The sequence below is a fragment of the Numida meleagris genome, chromosome 22 (genome assembly GCF_002078875.1).
Source record: "Numida meleagris isolate 19003 breed g44 Domestic line chromosome 22, NumMel1.0, whole genome shotgun sequence".
Lineage (NCBI taxonomy): Eukaryota > Metazoa > Chordata > Aves > Galliformes > Numididae > Numida > Numida meleagris.
The window spans coordinates 1174758-1194543 of record NC_034430.1 but is presented as its reverse complement, the minus strand read 5'-3'; the positions used below and the strand labels follow the sequence as shown (position 1 = coordinate 1194543).

Here is a 19786-nt window from a genome sequence, read left to right as displayed (position 1 = left end):
GCGGGGTTCGAGGGGGCTCCGTGGGGGCTTTGGAGGTGGAGGGTCTCTCCCTCTGCTGTGGGGGGGGCAGGACGAGGTGCTGAGATTTGGGTGTCGGGTGGGGGACATGGTGGGGACAGGGACACTCGACCCCTGGGTGTCCTCAACCTTGAGTGTCCCCAGCCCCTGAGTGTCCCCAGCTCTGGGTGTCTGCAGCCCCTGGGTGTGTCACATCCCGATGCTCCTTAACAGGGTGTCCCCAACCCCTGGGTGTCCCCACCCTCGGGGTGTCCCCCAAGCCCCTCGTGTCCCTATGCGTGGGGACAAGGTGGCACCGAGCAGCTGCTGGCTCTGCAATCATGATGATGCCGCGTGCTCCGCTCCAGTCCCCTGCAGTTCACACTGCAGCATGGTGGCACAGTGCAAGGCTTTGGACCATCACCTGATGGGGGGGGGGGGGGTTGGGGACAGGGGGACCTCTCCATGCTGGAGGTGGCACCTGCCTCCATCCTTGTCCCATCCTGTCCTCGCTGCCCGCACCCTCCCTGGCTGTGCCCAGGGCTGTGCAGGAAGGGGTTAATGGCCAGCCCATACCTGCAGTTGCATTTTAAAGATGTGAAATTAAAGCCCGTAATTTATTCTCCCCACACACGAAGGAGCAATTAGTTCTAAACACGGCTTAATCAGTCAGCGCGAGATTGATTTCTGTAGACTTGGATTTGGTGGCTGCTGGCGAGGAGCCAGCCTGGGAGCAATCTCCAAATAAATGAAGTGCAGAGAAGTAAGCCATTACATAATATGATAGATGAGGCTGGAGCTCACTCGCCTCTTCATTAGTATTCCGCTGTACGCCGGCGACGGCACCGAACTTTCTCCCCAGCACCTTGGTTCCTTCCCCTTCCGCATCCCTCCGCATCCCTCCTGGGGAAGCACGGAGCTGCAGCGGCATCCCACGAGCTGCAAGGCCCGAGCCGTTCTCTTCCCTTGCTTGGCTTCTGCCCACTCCATGGTCTCAGTCCCCGCCTGATGTCCCCTCTGCTTGTTCTCCCCGCAGAACTCCATCCGGCACAACCTCTCCCTGCACACCCGCTTCATCCGCGTGCAGAACGAGGGCACGGGGAAGAGCTCCTGGTGGATGCTGAACCCCGAGGGCGGCAAGACGGGCAAGACGCCGCGCCGGCGGGCGGTCTCCATGGACAACAACAGCAAGTTCCTGCGCATCAAGGGCAAGGCCAGCAAGAAGAAGCAGCTGCAGGTGACGCCGGAGCGCGGGGACGACAGCCCGAGCTCGCAGCAGGCCAAGTGGTCCGAGAGCCCCGGGTCCCATGCCAGCGACGAGTACGACGCTTGGGCGGACTTCAGGACCAGGGCCAGCTCCTCGGCCAGCACGTTGAGTGGGCGCCTCTCGCCCATCATGGCCAACCGTGAGCCCGACGAGCTGGAGGAGGACGATGGCACGCCGTCCTCCCCGCTGATGTACCCCAGCCCCTCCAGCACCGTGTCCCCCTCCCTGAGCGCCCGCTGCTCCGTCGAGCTGCCTCGCCTCACCGACCTGACCGGCACCATCAGCCTGGGGGAGAGCCTGGGGGAGAGCCTGCTGGAGGACCTGCAGGATGGCTACGGCATGAGCCCCTCGCAGCCGCTGCCCCTGCGCCAGCGCAGCTCCAGCTTCTCCTTCAACTCCAAGTGCTCCAGCATGGGGCCAGCTGCCAACACGTACTGCGGGACCATCTACAGCCAGCCGGCGCTGGGGCTGATGCGGCGCCTGCCCATGCAAACCATCCAGGAGAACAAGCAAGCCACCTTCTCGCCCGCCGCCTCCTACCGGAACGCCTCCTCGCTGCAGGACCTGCTCTCCTCCATCTCCTACGCGCACAAAGAGAGCATGGTGCCGGGGGACCTGCCCCCACCACCGCCCGGCCCCGCGGTGCCGTCCCGCGGCCACAGACAGAGCCCACTGCTGTGCGGGGAGCAGGGCATGGCCTACCCGGCCCACCCGGCCCCGCTGCTGAAGGGCAGCGCGCTCTACCACCCGCCGCCCGCCGGCCACCACCCCGCGCTCAACGCCAGTGCCTTAGCCAACCCCGTCAGCCTTATGAGCCTGCCCGGTGACGCGTGCGGCGCGACGGCCATGCCGCACCACGGGCACCTGCACCCTTACGCTGCCAACCAAGGGGCGCACATGAGCCTGCTGGATTCGCCCTACGCGGGGGCCGTCCACCCCCCGGTGTTGGGCCAGGACAGGTTCCCAGCAGACCTGGACCTGGACATGTTCAACGGGAGCCTGGAGTGCGACGTGGAGTCCATCATCCTGAATGACTTCATGGACAGTGACGAGATGGACTTCAACTTTGACTCGGCACTCCCGCCACAGAATGCGCTCAACGTGCCCACGCTGCCCGGCGGCCCGCAGCCCACGAACCAGAGTTGGGTGCCCGGGTGACCCCCGCCGGGCGCCCGCCTCCGGGACGTCTCCAGGGGAACGCTGAGACAAACTTCTTTTTTTTTTCCTTTCTCTTCTGCCTTTATTTGTTAAGATGGGCTAGAGCCATTGGGTCAAACTTGCGATGAAACAGAAACCTTAGGGTCACGGATGGAGATGGGGAAGGCGCTGGGGGCAGGCGGGAAGGGCAGCAGGAAGGGAACCCCTCCCCGGAGGGTCTGAGCGCCGGTGCCAGCTTGGCCCGTCCTTGTGCTGGTGGCCCTAGGGCCAGGTGGAGGAGTGGGGACAGCTGGTGACGTGGGCACCTGCTCTGTGTGCACAGCTTTCTGGAATGGGGGACACTTTGCTCAGAAACACCTTAGGAAGTGAGTCCTCCCAGCAGCAGTGTCAGTAGAAGGGAGCCTGCCCCAAGCTGGGGGCTTCATCACCCCCAAAACCCTTATGGGGACCTGAGCTCTGCCCGTGCACCCAGGCCCCTCTGCTCGGTGCAGGGGCCAAGCAGGAAGGGTTGGTGATGGAGGGAAGGGTGCAGCAGCACATGTGCACTGTGCATGCCAGCAGTCAAGCTGCAATGCCATGGTCATCTTGCAGTGCCACGGTCACGCTGCAGTGCCACGGTAACACTGCAATGCCATGGTCACACTGCATTGCCATGCTTATTTTGCAGTGCCGTGGTCATGTTGCAGCGCCACGGCCACACTGCAGTGCCACAGTCATGCTGCCATGCCATGGCCATGCCACAGTGGTCACATTCAGTGTCATGTTCCTGTTGCAGTGCTGTGGTCACGCTGCAGTGCCGTGGGCAGGCTGGCTGGCAGCTCTGTGTACGGTGCTGGTGCTGCCTGCCCGGTGCGGGCTGTGCCGCGGTGTCGGTGCTGGAGCTGGGTGCCCTGTGCATGGGCTGGGGGCAGTCCCAGGGTCGGGGAGGGGGGTGTATTTATTTGATTTCATGCACTCTTTTGCCATTGAGTTCTTGCATTGGAAGGAAGTGTCGAGCTTGGGGAGGGGAGGAGGAGGCCACAGCAGCGTGTGTGCAGCGCAGAGCTGCGCCCACCGCCCGTCCCATCTGCGCTGGACGCTGGGGCCAACAGCAGGAGCTGGGGGCTGCAGTGGGGGTCGCTGTGCGTGCCCGTGGGATGCGGCAGGGCTCCTTCTGCTGAGCCAACACGTTTTCCTAGCCCAGCCCTTCCCTCCTGGCTCCAGCATCGCCTCCTCACCGCCATGCCGGTCCCGCTGGGTGGTCCCACTGGGGCCCATGGGTGGGCACCCCCCACCCCTCCCCCGGCTCCGGGTTTGGCAGAGCAGTGCCACCACTCACCTCCGGCCCGGGCACATGGCGGGCGTAGTCTCTAAAGACATTCTTACAGGTTAATTAATTATGTTTACATTATTTGATCATGTACAGAATTTAATATATTCTATTATATATAATCTTTCTCGAATGCTTTTTTAAAAAAGGATTATTCTTTGGGTCAGGGTCATCCGTTTTATACCACCACCTCTTGTTTCAGGCGTGTTTCAGTCGTTGGAAACCGATTGTGATCGCAGTGCAATCCCCGGCCCCCCCAGCTCTGCACCTGGAGAGGTGGGGAGGGCGCTGGAGAAAGGGGGGGGTCCTGCCCTGTGTGCCCCCCAAGTGGCGGTTCTGTAGGCACAGCCAGCAGCTCACCAGCACCCGGCACACAGACGGGGATGCCCCATGCGCAGGGACCCTCTGAAGCCCCCCAAGGATGAGAAGAGCCCCCGGCCCCGCTCGCACCCCCCGGGGGGGGGGGGGGTCCCGTTGCGAAGCTGTCTTTGTGGTTCGTGACCGTGGGGTTGTCGTGTGTGCGGTGGAGTCGTGTTGGTTAAGCGTCGTGTGTACAGTGGTCGTGCGGTGCGAAGGACGGCACGCAGCGGGTGGTGGGGGCTGAGCCCCCCAAAAACAGCCCTGGAGAGTCAGGCAGGAGCCGGGGGGCTCCAGGTGGGGGGGGACGAGGCGGGCTGGAGCTGGGCGCATGGCACAGGGTGATGCCCATTGGGTGCTCCCATCACCCCATGCCCACGCTGCTGGGTTTCCATCCTCTGCAAACAGCTCCCGGAGCACTGCCCACCCCAACCCCAGCCTCCCCCCGACCCCCAGCCCCACGCCCGCCCCACAGCCAGTCCATGGGGTGGGCAGTGCCTGCAGCTCCGTGCCCATCGAGCCAGGGGATGCTGAGGGGTCCCACCAGCTTTCTTCATCCAGTGGCCTCGGTCCGTCCTTTCCCTCGTATTTATAACTGTACAGACTGGGGGGGAGGGTCTCTGACAGGCGTCATCTCACCACGCATCTATCGTATGGCAATGGTAACTTTCTTGGTTGTGCTATTAGAGTTTGTGTATGTGGCAATGTAAAGAACTGTGTATAGTGCATTGTACAGCATATTTTCATGAATAAAATTGTTTTAAATATGACAAGGTCAGGCTGCTGACTTAAGTGCTTCCACGTGTCTGGGCTGGGGACGCTCACGCCCTGCTCCCACTGGCTGTAGGGGTTCCTTGGGTGCAGTGCTGGCCTGGAAACTCCCTTTCATGTGGCCACCTGGGCTGGAATTTCTCCATTCTCCTTCTGGGGAAGCTTTCTCTTCATGGGTGCCCCATCCTCAGAGGTGCACAAGGCTGTGGATGGGGCCCTGGGCAGCCCAACCTGGTGGGGGCACCCAGCCCATGGCAGTGGGGTTGAAGCAGGGTGGGCTTTGAGTTCCCTTCCAACCCAACCATTCTGTGATTCTACGATTCTGGTGGGCACAGGGCATTGGGGCAGAGGGGCTTGGTGTGGGGCTGTGCCCCCAAAGAAGGGCTCGAGCACTCAGCCAAGCACTGATGGTCTTGCTACCTCCAGAAAAAAGTCCTCAGCACGGCACATCTTACAGGTGCTCCCCAGAGAGGCAATTCCCATTGCCTGGTCTCTGCAGGTCCTGAATAAAGTGATGGAAGGGGAGGAGGGAGGTCGGCTGCTAAGGGCTTTGCTATCAGAGAACGCAATCAGTACTGCATGTAATTGCCTTGCCTTTGTGGAGCTGATAATCACACAGGGCTCAAGGGCTGGGGGCACTCGCAGTGTCAACTGGGGGGACACCAGAGCCGGCTGCTTCTCACTGCTTTCCAAGTCTTGCTGCTGGAGAAGGGTCAGCTCAGCATTTTGTAGGGCCAAGGGGCAGAACCAGGGCTGGAGAGGTTGGGGTTAGACCACAAGTGACACTAGGATGGGTCTGGGGGCTCCTGTGGTGCATGGGTAATGCTCACCAAGAGCAGCACCTTCGCCCTGGGAGCTGTGGGACTCAGCTGTGCTCCGTGTCCTCAGCGAACCCCACCGCCTCGCCCGGAAAACTTGTCATCCTAGCAAAAAATAATAATAATTAAAAAAAAAAAAGAACAACAGGAAGAAAGACATCAAGTTGGTTTGACAGGATCTATTTTCCATAAATCCCTGTTGATTGGCATTAATTATATCACCCTTTCTGATTCTTTATTCATTGCATTCCATATCAGCCTTTCCATTATTTTGCCTGGGATCAATGTCAGGCTGACAGACTTGTAATTACCCGTGTCGTCCTGTTTCCCCTTTTAAGATACAAGGCCAACCTCCACTTTTCTCCCAGGGCCCTGGAAATCCCCACATGCTCAATGCCTTACCGAAATGCAGAGCTGGAGCCAAGGCTTCCACGTGGGTTTCCTCCTTGGAAGACTGGTTTCCCACCCAGCCCCATGCCTGGTCCAGGGGCATCCTCACGCTCAGCACCAGCTTCTTTCCCATGAAACAGGCGGGAGGGTCAGTTGGATGTTAGGAACAATTTATTCCCTCAAAGAGTGGGGATGCATTGGTGCAGGCTGCCCAGGGAGTGGTGGGGTCACTGTCCTTGGGTGTGTTCAAGAGCCATGGGGATGTGGCACTGAGGGACATGGTCAGTGGGCATGGTGGGGGTGGGGTTGGGGTGGAACTTGGGGATCTGAGAGCTCTCTTCCAGCCCTGATGTTTATAATTGGGTGGGCATGGTGATGGTGGGTTGATGGTTGAACTTTTGATTGATTTTGGAGGTCTTTTCCAACCCTGATGATTCTATGGTTCTGTGAAAGGGCACGGTGGGGTAGGACAGCAGTAGGGCGTGATGATCTCAGAGGTCTTTTCCAACCTTCAGAATTCTATGATCCTATGATCCCTTGGCCCTGTGCTCACCTCGCTCCCACCCCACAGCCCACAGCCCACCAGCTCCCATGCTCTTGTTGCTGGCCTCCAGCTCCACGTCTGCCTGCTCTGCTTGAGCTCTGGGCTGCAGGAGCCAACACAGAGGTCAACATGAAGAGGGTGTCAGTGGGATGGACCAATGTCTGAGCGGGATCTGAGTGCAATGTCACGGTGAGGACAGAGATGGAGAGCAAGGCTGAAGGTGCAGAGCTGACCCACCACCCGGCTTGGGCAGCTCACACAGGGCTTCCCTGGGAAGGGGCAGGGAAGTGGAGAGGGAACAGCGGTGCCCACGGGACAGGGGAAGAAACGGAGCGGAGGAGGATGAGGACAGGAGGCTGCAGGCACACGGGGAGGAAAGCCTCCAGGAGCATGTGTCTGTCATAAGATATTCCCTTGCAGAAATCTTGGAAACCTTAGAAAGAGTTTTTGCTCAATGTTATTAATTAAGGCAAAAGAATCCCCATATGGAAAGAGAAACAGTCAAGTTATATTTTTGCTAAATACGCGGCACCATATGGTAACATACAGAAAATTGGCCACATAGGCAGCCTAGAATATATGTTACCATATGTTCATATGTACTTTATAATTTCTTTGTTTTTGAAAGAGGGCATTGTCTTATGGGGCAAAAATGAGCAGCCCACCCCAGGGAGAAGGAGAAACATCACAAGCTGCTTCTGCTGAACGCAGCCCAAGGAAGCAGCCCAGCCACCTGGCCTGGGGGCTGCGTGCTGCTTCCCCACCCTGCACCGTCCTGGGCATGGAAGGATGCTCGCCGTCTCAAACCCATGGGCACAGCGGGGTGGGCACTCAGACCTGCACAGGGCGTGTGGATCAATCCCTGTATCGAGCTCCCGTGCCTCTCACTGGGGCTTGCTCTGCTCTTTTGTGCCAGCTGCACTGCCCTGCATGGAAGGGACTCTACTGCAAACACATCTCCTGCAGCCAAGCGCTGCGTCCCACGGGGAGTGAGTGCTGGCTGCGAGCTGAGGGGGTGACATGTGCCCCCACCCCACTCAGCATCCTGGGGTGCTCCCACTCCCACCCTGCTGCCCTGCTCCGTGCAGGATCCATGCAGGAAGGCGCCTGCCCAGCAGCACCCAGGGCTGCACACTGGGCTCTCGGCGCTGCAGCTCAGGAGGTGGCTGAGACACGGGACCACATCACCCCAAGCTGGGGTCTCATCCTTCACGCCCACCCCAAAACCACGCCGCAGCCTGCTGGGTGGCCCCCGTGGGAGATACCTGTGTGCCCCCACGGCGGGGCCAAGCACGCTGTGGGGCTGCGGGGCCGTGCTCCCCCCAGACACCCCCCCCAGAGGCTGCAGCCCCCCGGGCCGTGCAGCTGCGAGCCCTTTGTGCTGGGTGGCTGCCGCCCGCCGCGCGCCGGACTGCACACACGCAAAGGCAGGGCTCGCTTCCAGCCCCACTTCTGAGCACACCCCCCCCCCCCCCCCCGGCTCCTCGGAGCTTCATTAAAAGGAAACACAAACCAGAAGCAGAAGGAAGCACTTTCAAGTTGCTGGCAGCTTTGCCTGTCTGTGAGTTATGAGGTCTTGCTTTATTCATGGGGCAGGAAAAAATGCTTATCTCCTAAGAGTCCATTATGCTTCATTTGGAGCCCGGGTGCGATCGGTGCTTTGGCAGAAAAATCCCCCTGCCCCGCTCACCCTCCCGAAACTTTATCTCCCTATTTCATTCCCGGGAGCTGCGCTCGCCCCGCTTTATCGGCGGTGATGGAGTGGAGTGCTGACTTCTCTGCTGTCCTAGCAAAAATGAGGATGGAGACATTCTGCTCCAGGTTCCTGCTATTTTCAGAGACCTTGGCTGCATGATTTATTCATAAAAAAGCCATTATTTATGCCAAAGAAAGAAGACAGAATGGGTTAGCTTTTTAAGTGCTTATAATGCATTATATGGTACCTTAGCCTGCCAGACATCATTTATAATTGTAGAATCCCTTAACCTCCTTTTTCTCTTTTTCCTACCCTTCACATCAGTGCGGAGGGTGATAGCAAACTCGGTAATTAGCAGAAGTTGACAGATGTGGCAAGGAGAGGTAAGGTGAAATAGCAGCACAGGAGACGTCGCTCCAGCACCTGAGCCAGGAAAGACCCTCCCTCCTCCCAGCCCTCATCTGCAGCACCGGCAATGCGCCAGGAAAGGGAATTGTATGGCGGTGCTGGAGGGGACCGTGGTGTGACCCATGTTGGGGTGGGTGCAGGGAGGTCTGAAGACCATTGGGCCTGGGATGTAGAGGTCGTGAGACAGTGGAGATCAGGATCTCGTGGGGAAGAAGCAAGGCTATAATCGTAGAACCATAGAATCATTAAGGTTGGAAAAGACCTCTAAGATCATCCAGTCCGACCTACCACCAATATTGCCCTCCAAACCACGTCCCACAGTGCCACATCTACACGTTCCTCAGACACCTCCAGGGACTGTGCCACCTCCACTGCCCTGGGCAGCCCGTCCTACAGCAAGCAGGATTGTAACGCTGGGCTTCAGGAGAGCCAGCTTTCACTTCTTCATGGACCTACTTAGGGCTACCCCATGGGCTGGCTGGAAGGAAAGGGGGCCCAGGAGAGCTGGTCAATATTTTGGCATCACTTCTTCCAAGCTTAAGATTGGTACGTCCCTGAGAGTAAGAAGTCAAGCAAAAATGGCAGGAGACCTGCATGGGTGAGCAAGGTGCTCGTGGATAAGCTCAAAGGGAAGAAGAGTGCCTATGAAACGTGGGAAAGGGGCCTGGGCACTTGGGAGGAATATAGAAATGCTGACAGGGCCTGCAGAGATGCTAAGAGGAAGGCTAAGGCCCACTTGGAATTAAATCTGTGACAAGGAAGGCTTCTTTAAGCATATCAGCAGCAACAGGAGGACTAAGGAAGATGTGGACCCACTGCAGAATGAGGTGGGTGCCCTGGTAACTGGGGATGCTGAGAAGGCAGAGATGCTGAATGCCTTCTTTGCTTCAGTCTCTCCTGCTCAGACCAGCCCTCAGAAATCCCAGGCCCTGGAGGAGCATCCGTGAGCACTGAATCCCACAGCACTGGGGGGTCCTGGTGGGGTGATGGCCCCAAGCCTGGGGTCCGTGTGCCATGTGCCGTGTGCTCCCACCTGGCGTGAGGCGCTCACGCTCTGTCTGCCAGCTGGAAAACAATTAGCGAGGTGGAGGTGAGAGGCAGCCTCCCCTCTGGCTTTGCCTCTAAGCTGGTTTCAAGGAGGAGAAAATCCCCGTGAAAAGGCAGCGCTGTTTCCCAGCTCCTCGAGTTCAAAAGCAGAGGCAGAATCTCAGCTCTGATTTTGCCTTTTTTTAAGCCCAAGATAAATAAGAAAAGTAAGAGGCGGGAAATAATGTAATGTAATCATCAAGGAGAGGAGAGACCGAAGGCTCCAATCTCTCACATGCGCAAATATAAACACACACACACACACACAGAGAACACATTTTAAAACCAATTAAAATCCCTTTGCAGAGAAAGCTCTTTCACCCACTCTCCGGGATATGGGCTATCTGCTTCCTTGGCGCGCTGTATATGAATAATTAAAAGCTAAACATATGTTAAAAAATGCAAACAGTACATGATCCTGGAAACTTCCCCTCCTTATTATTATTTCCACAAGAAAGCTGCTAAATGGTTATAAAACTGGTGAAATACACCAACCTTGGCACCTCGCGCGCTTCCCCGCCTCGTCGAGGAAAGAGTTAAAGCCATTTGGCAGGGACTAACCCATTAGGCCTAATAATTATGAAATTATAGAGGTACTCAGGTGACTGTTAATTTCACACATACTGTTCAGCTCTGTGGCTAATGAGAGCCTGAAGAACTCAAGTGCCTCATCTTTCTTGTTGAATGGTGACCTGCAATTAATGAGCTTCTGCAAGAAAAGGCAGCATTTTGCACTTGGGGCTAATAAGATGGCTTTTGTGCAGCAGCATTGTGATACCGGGAGCTTTCGAATGAAGATTAAGAACTTTTCCCCTTATTTATTTATGAGCTCCACGCAGTCCAAGGGACCACACATGCAGAGAGGCAGCCCCGGCGTGTGAGCTCGGGGTGGAAGTGAAGAGCGCGGTGCTGCGGGCGGCTGAGCACCCTGTGCTGGGTGAGGGCACTGGGAGGAGCAGGGGCAGCTCCGGGCCGGATCCTGATGTGGGAAGGAGCAGAGCACGTGGAGTTCTACTCCTGGCCGTGTGCTCACGGAGCTCGGGGATTTCTGGAAGCGCCAGCAGCTTTGTGCAAGGGCTGCCCTCTGCTTGACTCCTCCGTGCCAGGGCGCAGCGTCGTTAATGCTTTGTGGAGAAGCTGCCGACCCCGCTGCGGGATATGCAAACTTCTCATTAAAACCTGCTCCTGCGTTTGTCCCAGATTCTTTGGGGCTGTGAGCAGGGCACATAGGTCCGTGCTTGGCTGGTCGGTGTCTCCTCACAGTGACTGCCCTGCTGTTATTTCTAATCTAACCTGAAGGTGCTTGAGATGGAGTGATGGAGGGAAGTCCTCTGCTCCTGGAAGGGTCGCTTCCTTCAGGTCTGCGGGATGACCTGGACAAAGCCCCAGTTTTGTCTGTGTCCTTATTCTGGGCTGGGTGAGATGCCAGGAGCATCCCTGCTCCAGAATCACCCTACAGCCAGACTGTGGCAACGTACGAGCAGAAGGGCTGTGTGGGGAGGCTGGGGACATCCCCAGGGCACCACATGGACGCATTCCACGAATGACTACCTGGTCCATGTGGCTCCCTCCTGTCTCTCTGAGCACAGATCGTAGAATCATTAGGTTTGGAAAAGACCTCTAAGATCATCCAGTCCAACCCCATCCCCACCTGCCCACTGACCACATCCCTCAGTGCCACATCCCCACGGTTCTGGAACACCTCCAGAGACCCCACCACTCCCTGGGCAGCCTGTGCCAATGCATCACCACTCTTTGGGAGAAGGAATTGCTCCAAATACCCAACCCTCCCCTCCCCTAAGAACACTGCCCTTAGGGGTGACTGGCCACACGACCTCACCTACATCACAGTGGCCCTGGGGTATCATAACAAGATAACCCTATGGATTTGAAGGAAGTGTTCCTCCCTTCCAGGAGCAGAGGATTTCCTTCTGTTGCTGTCCTCCACCTTCCCACTGCATCCTCCAGCATCGTCCACCCTGGCTTCACCACTGAAGGTCATAGAATCACTGAGGCTGGAAAAGACTTCCAAGACCACCAAGTCCAACTACTGAGCCTACACCACCATCGCCACTAAACCACTCATTCCCTGCAGCCATGCAGAAGGGAACTGTCCTCTCCCTGGCTGAAGGAGAAGGAGCCACCAGAGCTCCCCTGTGCTTGCTGCTCCCTTGTACAAGGAGAATAGGTGATGTGGCACACCGTGCTCCCGACAAACCTGGGCTGGTTGTTAGTCACTTCCTTGTCATCTGCCCGCAATAGCTTGTATGATTAATTGTTTCTGTGCTTTCTGGGGAATCAGCATTATGCTGGTGGTAGGGAAGTCCCTGAGCTGGCCCCTCCCTGGCCCCAGGGGCTCCTCATCGCAGCCCTGGGGTGACCCCATCCCATTTGCAGCTCCAGGAGACCCCATCCAAACTTCAGACCTGAGGTGACCCTGTCCATCTCCCCTGTCTCTCCAGTGCCAATATTCCTGGGCACCCCACTGCTTCTTAGAACCTCAGAAAGCCGGGGGGGATATGAATGGCTTCTGTCCCAGTGTGCCTTCTTCTGCCCAGCTCCTTCACCCTGGTGCATCTCAGAAGGTGGAGAGCAGGTTTCTGCTGTGCCACCATTGAGACAAGCTCCCACATCTCCTCAGAGAGCCCAAGACCTTGGTTGTGCATGTGGCACTGCTGCAGCCACAGCGCAGAGCACAGAGCATCTCCATGCGTGGAGCTGGCAATGGACCTGCCTGGCGTCCACCAGCAAATGTGTCCCTTGTCAATGAGAGGAATGCAGTGGTCAAACAGAGCAGAAGGGAACATGGTGAGAACTGCTTGTCCCCTCTGAAAAGGAGTTGGGACACCAGGGGCTCTGCCAGCTTATAGTGAGCTCGCTGCCCGCCCTTTGCTCTCTCCTTGCCTCAGTTTCCCCAACTGAATAATGTGGGCAATGAGCTGCTCAGAGGCAATGGGGAGCCGCAGCATCCCCATAGCAGGCAGAGCTGAGAGGACAAGCTGCCTGCATGGGAGTCAGCGTGATCCCCTAACACAGCTGGGGAAACTGAGGCACAGAGCGGCAGCTAAAACACATGTATGCAGGGGCGGGAGGGCTGTGTGCACACATCTCCAGTACTGTACATGTAGGTGAGCCCCTTGGCATGGCACTGCTGACACTCAGTGCTCTGGGAACACCACGGGCAGCCCACCTGGCTGCCATCTGCTGTACCAGTAGGACGTGGGTTCCCCTGGATCCTGTGTCACCTCCGCCAGCCCCATGGGAATGTCTCAGGTCCCCCTGGGCATCTAGAATTGCGCCAGGTGTCTGTGCTGAGTGGTTGTGCCCCTCATCTCAACCCTTGCTGACAGCTGCGTAATTGCTCCGAATCCACACCCCCAGCTCTGCCCAGGTGAGCCCAGCGCTCACGTCCCTGTCCCCAGGCACTTCATTATAACGCGAGGACATCTGTGATCCTGAGCCCCTCCAGCACTGGTCCCTGGGTGCTGGTGCCGTGCATCCCTGTCACAGCCCCTCTGCTTTGCCGTGCACCTGGCACAGGAGGACGAGCAGCTGCATAACGAGGTGTGTGAGTGCTCAGGTGACCCCCACTCCTCAGGGCTCTGAGCCTTGCCTGGTCCCTGTGGGCAGGCACTGACACTGGGGATGGTGGGGTGCAGGTTGTGGGCTGTCCTGTCCCTGGGCTCAGGGTCACCCCACACCCCAGCGCTCACCCTGAGGTGCTTCCTTCTGCAGCACAGTGCTGCAAAGAGCCCGAGGGGCTGACATGGTGCTTGTTCCCTAGGCTGCGTTTTTGGGCTCTGCACGCTGCTGGGAGCAGAGCAACGTGCCAGCACCACGCCAGCCCCTCTGCATGGCACCAGGGACCCCAGCTGATAGAGACCGTCTGCTGCAAGCCACGTGTCTGTGCTGTTCAGGGAAACTGAAAGTGGCTCTGAGAACCTCAGCAGCGACATTTCTGGCCATGGAGGCAGGAAGACACCTGCAGCCTGCCTGGAGGCGGGGGACGATGCTTCCTGGCAGTCCTCCACCCGCACAACCTATGGTGTTGACAAGCCCCACTGAGCGCTGGGCGTGAGCCAGCGCCTGGCTGCCGACCATCTCCCTCCTCCTTGGCTCCAGCAGCACAAATTGCCAATGAGAAATGGTGAGTGTGTGCACGTTGTATGTCCCCGTCCTCTGGGGACACCCCGTCACCTTGTCACTGTGGTGCGGCCATGGCTTGCTGCTCTGCGCAGCGCCTCGTGCCAAGGCTGTGCCCGTCACGCCGCAGTGCCAGCGGGATGCCAGCTTTTGGCTGCCACCCCCGGGAATCCTTGGCTGCTACCCCAGGAGAAGCCCCTGGGGCTGAGCTGGAAGGCAAAGCTGAGCTTAACAGCCCCACCAGGGACATACAGACCTACAGAGAGAAGCCTTCACCCCAGGAGAGGGCTGGCAACCAGCGCTGAGTCGCAGCTGGGGAAGGTAACTCCTCCTAAACAATACTAGGTTTATTGGGCATGAGGGACTACAGAGAAGTTGGCAGTGGGAACGGCAGCGTGGCAAAGCCCTGGTGCGATCCTGCACGCCCAACCCGCTCCAGGCAGCTCTCACTGGGGCCACTCCAGGCACATCTCACTGGCCACCATGCTCGCACATGGTGCAGCCATCCCCTCCAGCCTAGTGACAGCCACCATGACCTCGAATACCATGCTAAGAGTGCAGCGGGCAGCTTGCGTGGTGACAGCCATGGGGGCATGGAGCTGGTGGAGCGGGTCCAGAGGAGGCCACAAGGATGCTCATAGGGGAGCACCCCAGAGGCTGCCCAGGGAACTGTGGGTGTTCCATCCCTGGAGGTGCCCTAACTCTAATCCCAACCCCAACCCCAACCCTAACCCAACCCTAACCCCAACTCTATCCCTAACCCTGACCCTAGCATGAACCCTAGCCCTAATCCTCACCCTAGCACTAACCCTATCCCTACCCCTAACCTGGGCAGCCTGGCCTGGTGGGCAGCACCATCCCCCTTCCCACAGCAGTTCCCAGGAAGACCTCGCTGCCTGGCCCATGGCGCACTGGGGACACTGGGCTCGCAGGAATGAGGGCTGGCCGCACTCCAGCCTCATCAGCATGCCAAGTGCTCTCTGTGTTCCAGATCCTACCCTTCACATCCAACCACTCCCCATTAATTTCCCCATTGCCACACACGTCGCCGGGGCCGGGCTATTCCCAGGGCGCGGGGCTGGGGGTGCCCAGGAGCCCCGACCCATGGTCCCGGGCTGGGAACGGGAACAGGGGGAGCGCCGCTTGGCTTTGTCCTGCGGCAGACACATGGAGCACATTAGCAGCCTTTCAGGGGAAGTTTGATCGATGGGGAAGGCTTTCTAACTGACTATCAAAGCACGCATGGTATGTGAGAAGCAGACACCAATTAGTGATGTCTTTTTAAAGGCTGCCTTGTTAAGAGGGGAATAAGGGGAAAGAATGAAATTGGCCAGAAAACATGGAGCTATTTAACCTTAATTAGAAGAAAGGTGTGGGCTTTGTGAAAAGGCCATTTCTGAAAGGGGTTTTTCTCCCTGGGTATAAAGAGATCCTGCCTACTTGTTAGAGACTTGTTAGAGTTTATAAGACCGGGCAGGAGGCTAACTTGTAGAAATGCCTTTTATGCCACTTGAATGTGCGGCTTATTATAGTCTGCCATCCTGCCAGGGTGGCTGGTGGAGAGGAGAGGAGAGCGCAGCACTGCCAACTGGCTATAAATTTCATGAACATCATAAATGTAAGTGCTTTCTGGAGAGCTGTACAGATTGCACATAAAAGTCCCCCTTCTGTCCCTGTAAACTAAAAAGAGGGCTTTTTTGGCAAATTAAAAATTGTAGAGTGTATTCCATGCTGAGCTCGGAAGCAGCCAGGCTACAAATCCACGCCACAAAGCCGCAGCCACGCAGGGAGGTCCCCGCACACACGGAGGGCTCTGCTCCTGCTCCGCCGCGGCGATGGGATGGCGGCCCAGCAATGAGCTCCCCACGCCGGCACTGGTCACACTGGGTAGGCACAGAGGCGGCCTTTCCACGTGAGCTGCATTGCCGGTGCCGTGCCAGGAACACCCCCAGCCCTCACGGGGCTGCTGCGGGCGTCGGGGCTCGGTGCGCGGATGGGATGGCGCCTGCTGTCTGCTCAGCCGAGCGAGCTCCGCTTCTTCCCCCGTATATCAGATTTTTTTGTGGGGGGGGGCTTAATAAGGGCCATAAATATAATCTAATGACCGTGCAGAGCGAGCATCTAGGGCACACGCGCATGCAGCACGATGCTCTCCAGCAGCCACCTGTGCCCTGGGGCACAGAGAGCAGGAATCGCTCCCAGCTTGGTAGATGGCCGAGCCCAGGCTGGGATGGTGGGAAGGAGGGGAGGCACAGCACCTCGTTGCTCTTTTCCCTCGCTGGGACATCTTGCTGGGCAGCTGCAGCCTTTGCTTTCCACGGGCTGTCTTCACTCTGCACCAGCTCTGGTGTTGCGTGGGTGCAGTTTTACCCTGCAGGAGACTGCAGTGTGTACAGCTCCTGGAGGCTTTGCCGTTTGTTCTGGAGTCGTGCATGAAGGCACTGCTATCGCTCCTTCCCAGAGCCATCACTTTTGCTGTTGCATCTCCTCCAGGGTGTCCCTGCAGCACATGGCAGCTGTGGGTGCCAAGCACTGGTGGCTCCTTTCCCTTTCCACAGCACGCACATGCCTGAGGTCCCAGGAGCAGCAGGGAATTGTGGCTTCAGTTAAATACAAACCAGCGCTCAGCACGGCTGCCTGCTCCAACGTGACAGCATGACAGTGTGAAGGAAGCACCCTCACGATCAGATCCCAGGGAGAAGCATGCTTCTTGGACCTGAGCACTGATTCCCGTGCAGCCACCCAGTCTCCCTGGAGCAGCTCAGCACACATAGCAGCAGAGCAGCACGTTCCCACCGACCCTCAGCACTGTGGGGTCAGGCAGCCTCAGTCTGTGCCTGGCTCGCTAGGGCAGGAGTGATGTTTCCTCTGAGTGCTGTCATCCCTGCTTGGAGGAAGAGATCGCTTCTGCTGGGAAAGGGACCTGTGCTGGTGTGTGCACCTGAGTGAACAAACTCCCCTATCCACTTGACTAAGGGCATTGCTTTGCTCTGAGACAAACAGCTCTTGAACATGGCGTGAGTGTGGAGATGTGGCTTGGGCACAGAGACATGATTTGAGCCTGGGGGAATGGTACAGACATGGAGACATAGCATGGACATGGAAAGATGATATGGGCATGGAGATATGGTATGGGCACGGAAACGTGGCATGGGCACAGAGACATGGCATGGACATAGAAACATGTTATGGACATGGAGACACGGCATGGACATGGAAATGCAGCATGCTGGGGATCACTCCCTGGTGACCGTTTGGACTCAACATTTGGAGCCTAAGGGACATCACAGAGATTTGTGTTTTGCTTTCCCTGGCCTCGACCTGCAGCAACACCCTGGGCACACTGATACCATACGATCACTTTTGGGTAGCTCTGTGCCAGTGGCAAGCCCCTTTTGTGGCTTATCCCAGCCCAGCATTCCCCTGTTTGACTCAGGGCTGAGGATGTCCCAGGGGACGAGTGGGTGGCAGTGGGAGCAGACACGCTGGTGCCAGCCTGTTCCCAGCTTGGGGACAGGCTCCAGAGCATCCCAGGGGAGCACGGTGGCCATGCAGGACCGAGGCTGTTCTGAAACCACAGCTGGGCTCTGTGCAGCGATCCTTGGCTGCACCCTGGGGGTTTTGCGTGCCACAATGCTGCAGGACTCAGGCAGAGAGCTTTCCCTAAACAAGCTCCATGGATGGCTGTGACCCTCTGTGCACCCCGGCCATGCAGAGACAGGCTTGGATGGAGCGTGACCTGTCCTTGGATGACTGCAGCTAAACCAAAATAACCCCAGCCCGAGCCAAGCCGAACTGCCAGGACAGTCTTTTGCATCAGTTCCCTAAATTAGAATAAAACTGAAGTGAAGCTGGCACGTGGGCTGGGAGGCAGGAAGGGCAGCGAGCAGTTCCCAGGCTCTGCCCCAGCGTGGCTCCGGCTTCCTCTGAGCTCCAGAAGAGGCTGCAGGGGTGGAAATGAGGGCAGTGGAGTGCACTAATTCAATGCCTCTCCTGCAGGATGCAAGCTGCAAAGTGTGGAAACAAGAGCTAAAGCCCAGTGTGCACAGGGTGGGACTATCCCCAGGCACTGTGGGTGGGTGATGGGATGGAGAACCCTACCCCAATGCGCCAACAACCTGCTGCAGTGTCAGCAGAGGGGATGCTCCTGCTGCATGAGCTCAGCACTGCTTTGAGCCCCCTAAGGGCACATGGGGACAGCTCATGGTATGTGGGAGTGTGGAGGTGTCACCCAGCATCACGTAGTGGGGTGTGAGCCAAGCAAGGGTCTGCCCCCATCACCCCACGGCCACCCTGAGGGAGCACCCCTCCACCTGGAGCTCAGCTCTGCTCTGGCCTCCCACCCTTCTCTCCCCCTTGCTGGGCATCCTGCTTGGAGCCACACTGTGCCCCAAGAATGGTGGCTGTCATCACCTCTCTGCTATTGCACGGGGCACTAGCGACAGCGCCGGGCCCCTTGCGGGATGTGCAGTGTCACTGTGTCCCCAAAGCACAGCCCCACGAGCACAGTGCGCAGTGGGGACACGCGGTGACACCACGGAAACTCTGCCAGAGCACAGCAGGGCCCTGGCTCTCACGGGGACAGCTGCAGAGTGCAAGTCCCCTCCCTGGAAAAGCGCCCTGCCTTTGGAGCACGGCTCAGGCACAGCGAGGACAAATGCAGAACGTGAGGGTTTTGGCAGGAAAAGATTTCTGGGGAAATTCCAGCCCAGCAGAACGGAGACCTCAGCACGCACACCAGCAGAGCCCGGGGCTAGGAAGGCAGGGATCATTTCCATCCCCCTCAGCTCTCAGAAAACAGGAATCAGCCACCAGTTTTCCCTATGGAAATGTTTTGGCATTGGCAGAGGAGCCAACGAGCAGCTCCGCGGGGCAGATGGCACGGGGTGGGGGGACCTGCCGCGCTGCCAGGGGCAGTGCCAGCCAATGACAGGCAAATTTCTGGCAGCTTTTGGTGCACAGTTGCTTTGCTGGAGTTGCATTAGGCAAATGGGATGCCTTGTGTAGCAGGGCAGGAGCTCTTCCCTGCAATCCTTGTAAAATGGGAGTTCCAGCAGGCATCCTATGGGGGCTGTGAGGATGTGCAGAGCTGTAGTTAAAACCACGGGTCCTCTCCAACTAGTTTTGCTGTGCGTGAGCAGCTTAAAGAAAGCGGCACCGCAGTGCTCCTGGGAGGGAGGAGGAGGGGACGGTGCACTGCGGCCTCACCATGGCCCGACCTCCCTGGCCTCAGCAACTGCAGTCCAAAACTCCCAGAGGAAAACCTGAAAATGTGGCATAAAAAACTCAACAGGGATTTTGAAGGATGCGCCCTCTGAAGGATGCCCCAGGCCTTGCCAGCTCCGTGTCCCCACTGCCTGAGCATCCTCACCAGCACCCAGTGGTGTGGGGAGGGGTGCTGGCAGTGAGCATCTGCACTGGGATCTGTTCCAGCACTGCCGTGGGCCAACAAAATGGGCCATGAGAGCATCCAGGCCAAGGCTGGGGCTGAATCCTTAATGAGAGAATCCCTGATGGCTGATGAGGCCAGGATAAAGATGGGATTAAAGCAGCCTTGGGGCATGGCTCCTGCTTGGCACCCCTGGGTTGGGTGAGGGCTCCATGCGACCCAGCACGAGGAGGGGCTGTAGAGCCCTGAGAGTCCCAAAGCTTGCGGGCTTCGTGGCAGTGTCAGCCTCGCTGTGCTCTACCCCAGGAGCTCTGTGTTCCCAGGATGAAGCAGAACTGAGATGTGGGCTCCCAGCATCGCTGGCCAATGCACCGTGCCAGGAGGCATCCATGTCCTGCCTGGACCCACGAGCAAGGAGATCAGATGCTTCATGCCTCAGAGCTCTCTCCAACT

At 57.9% G+C, this 19786-nt stretch overlaps 1 pseudogene; it reads left to right on the top strand.

Annotated features, from left to right (window-relative positions):
- On the top strand, window positions 1016–4848 carry LOC110387505 (annotated as a pseudogene).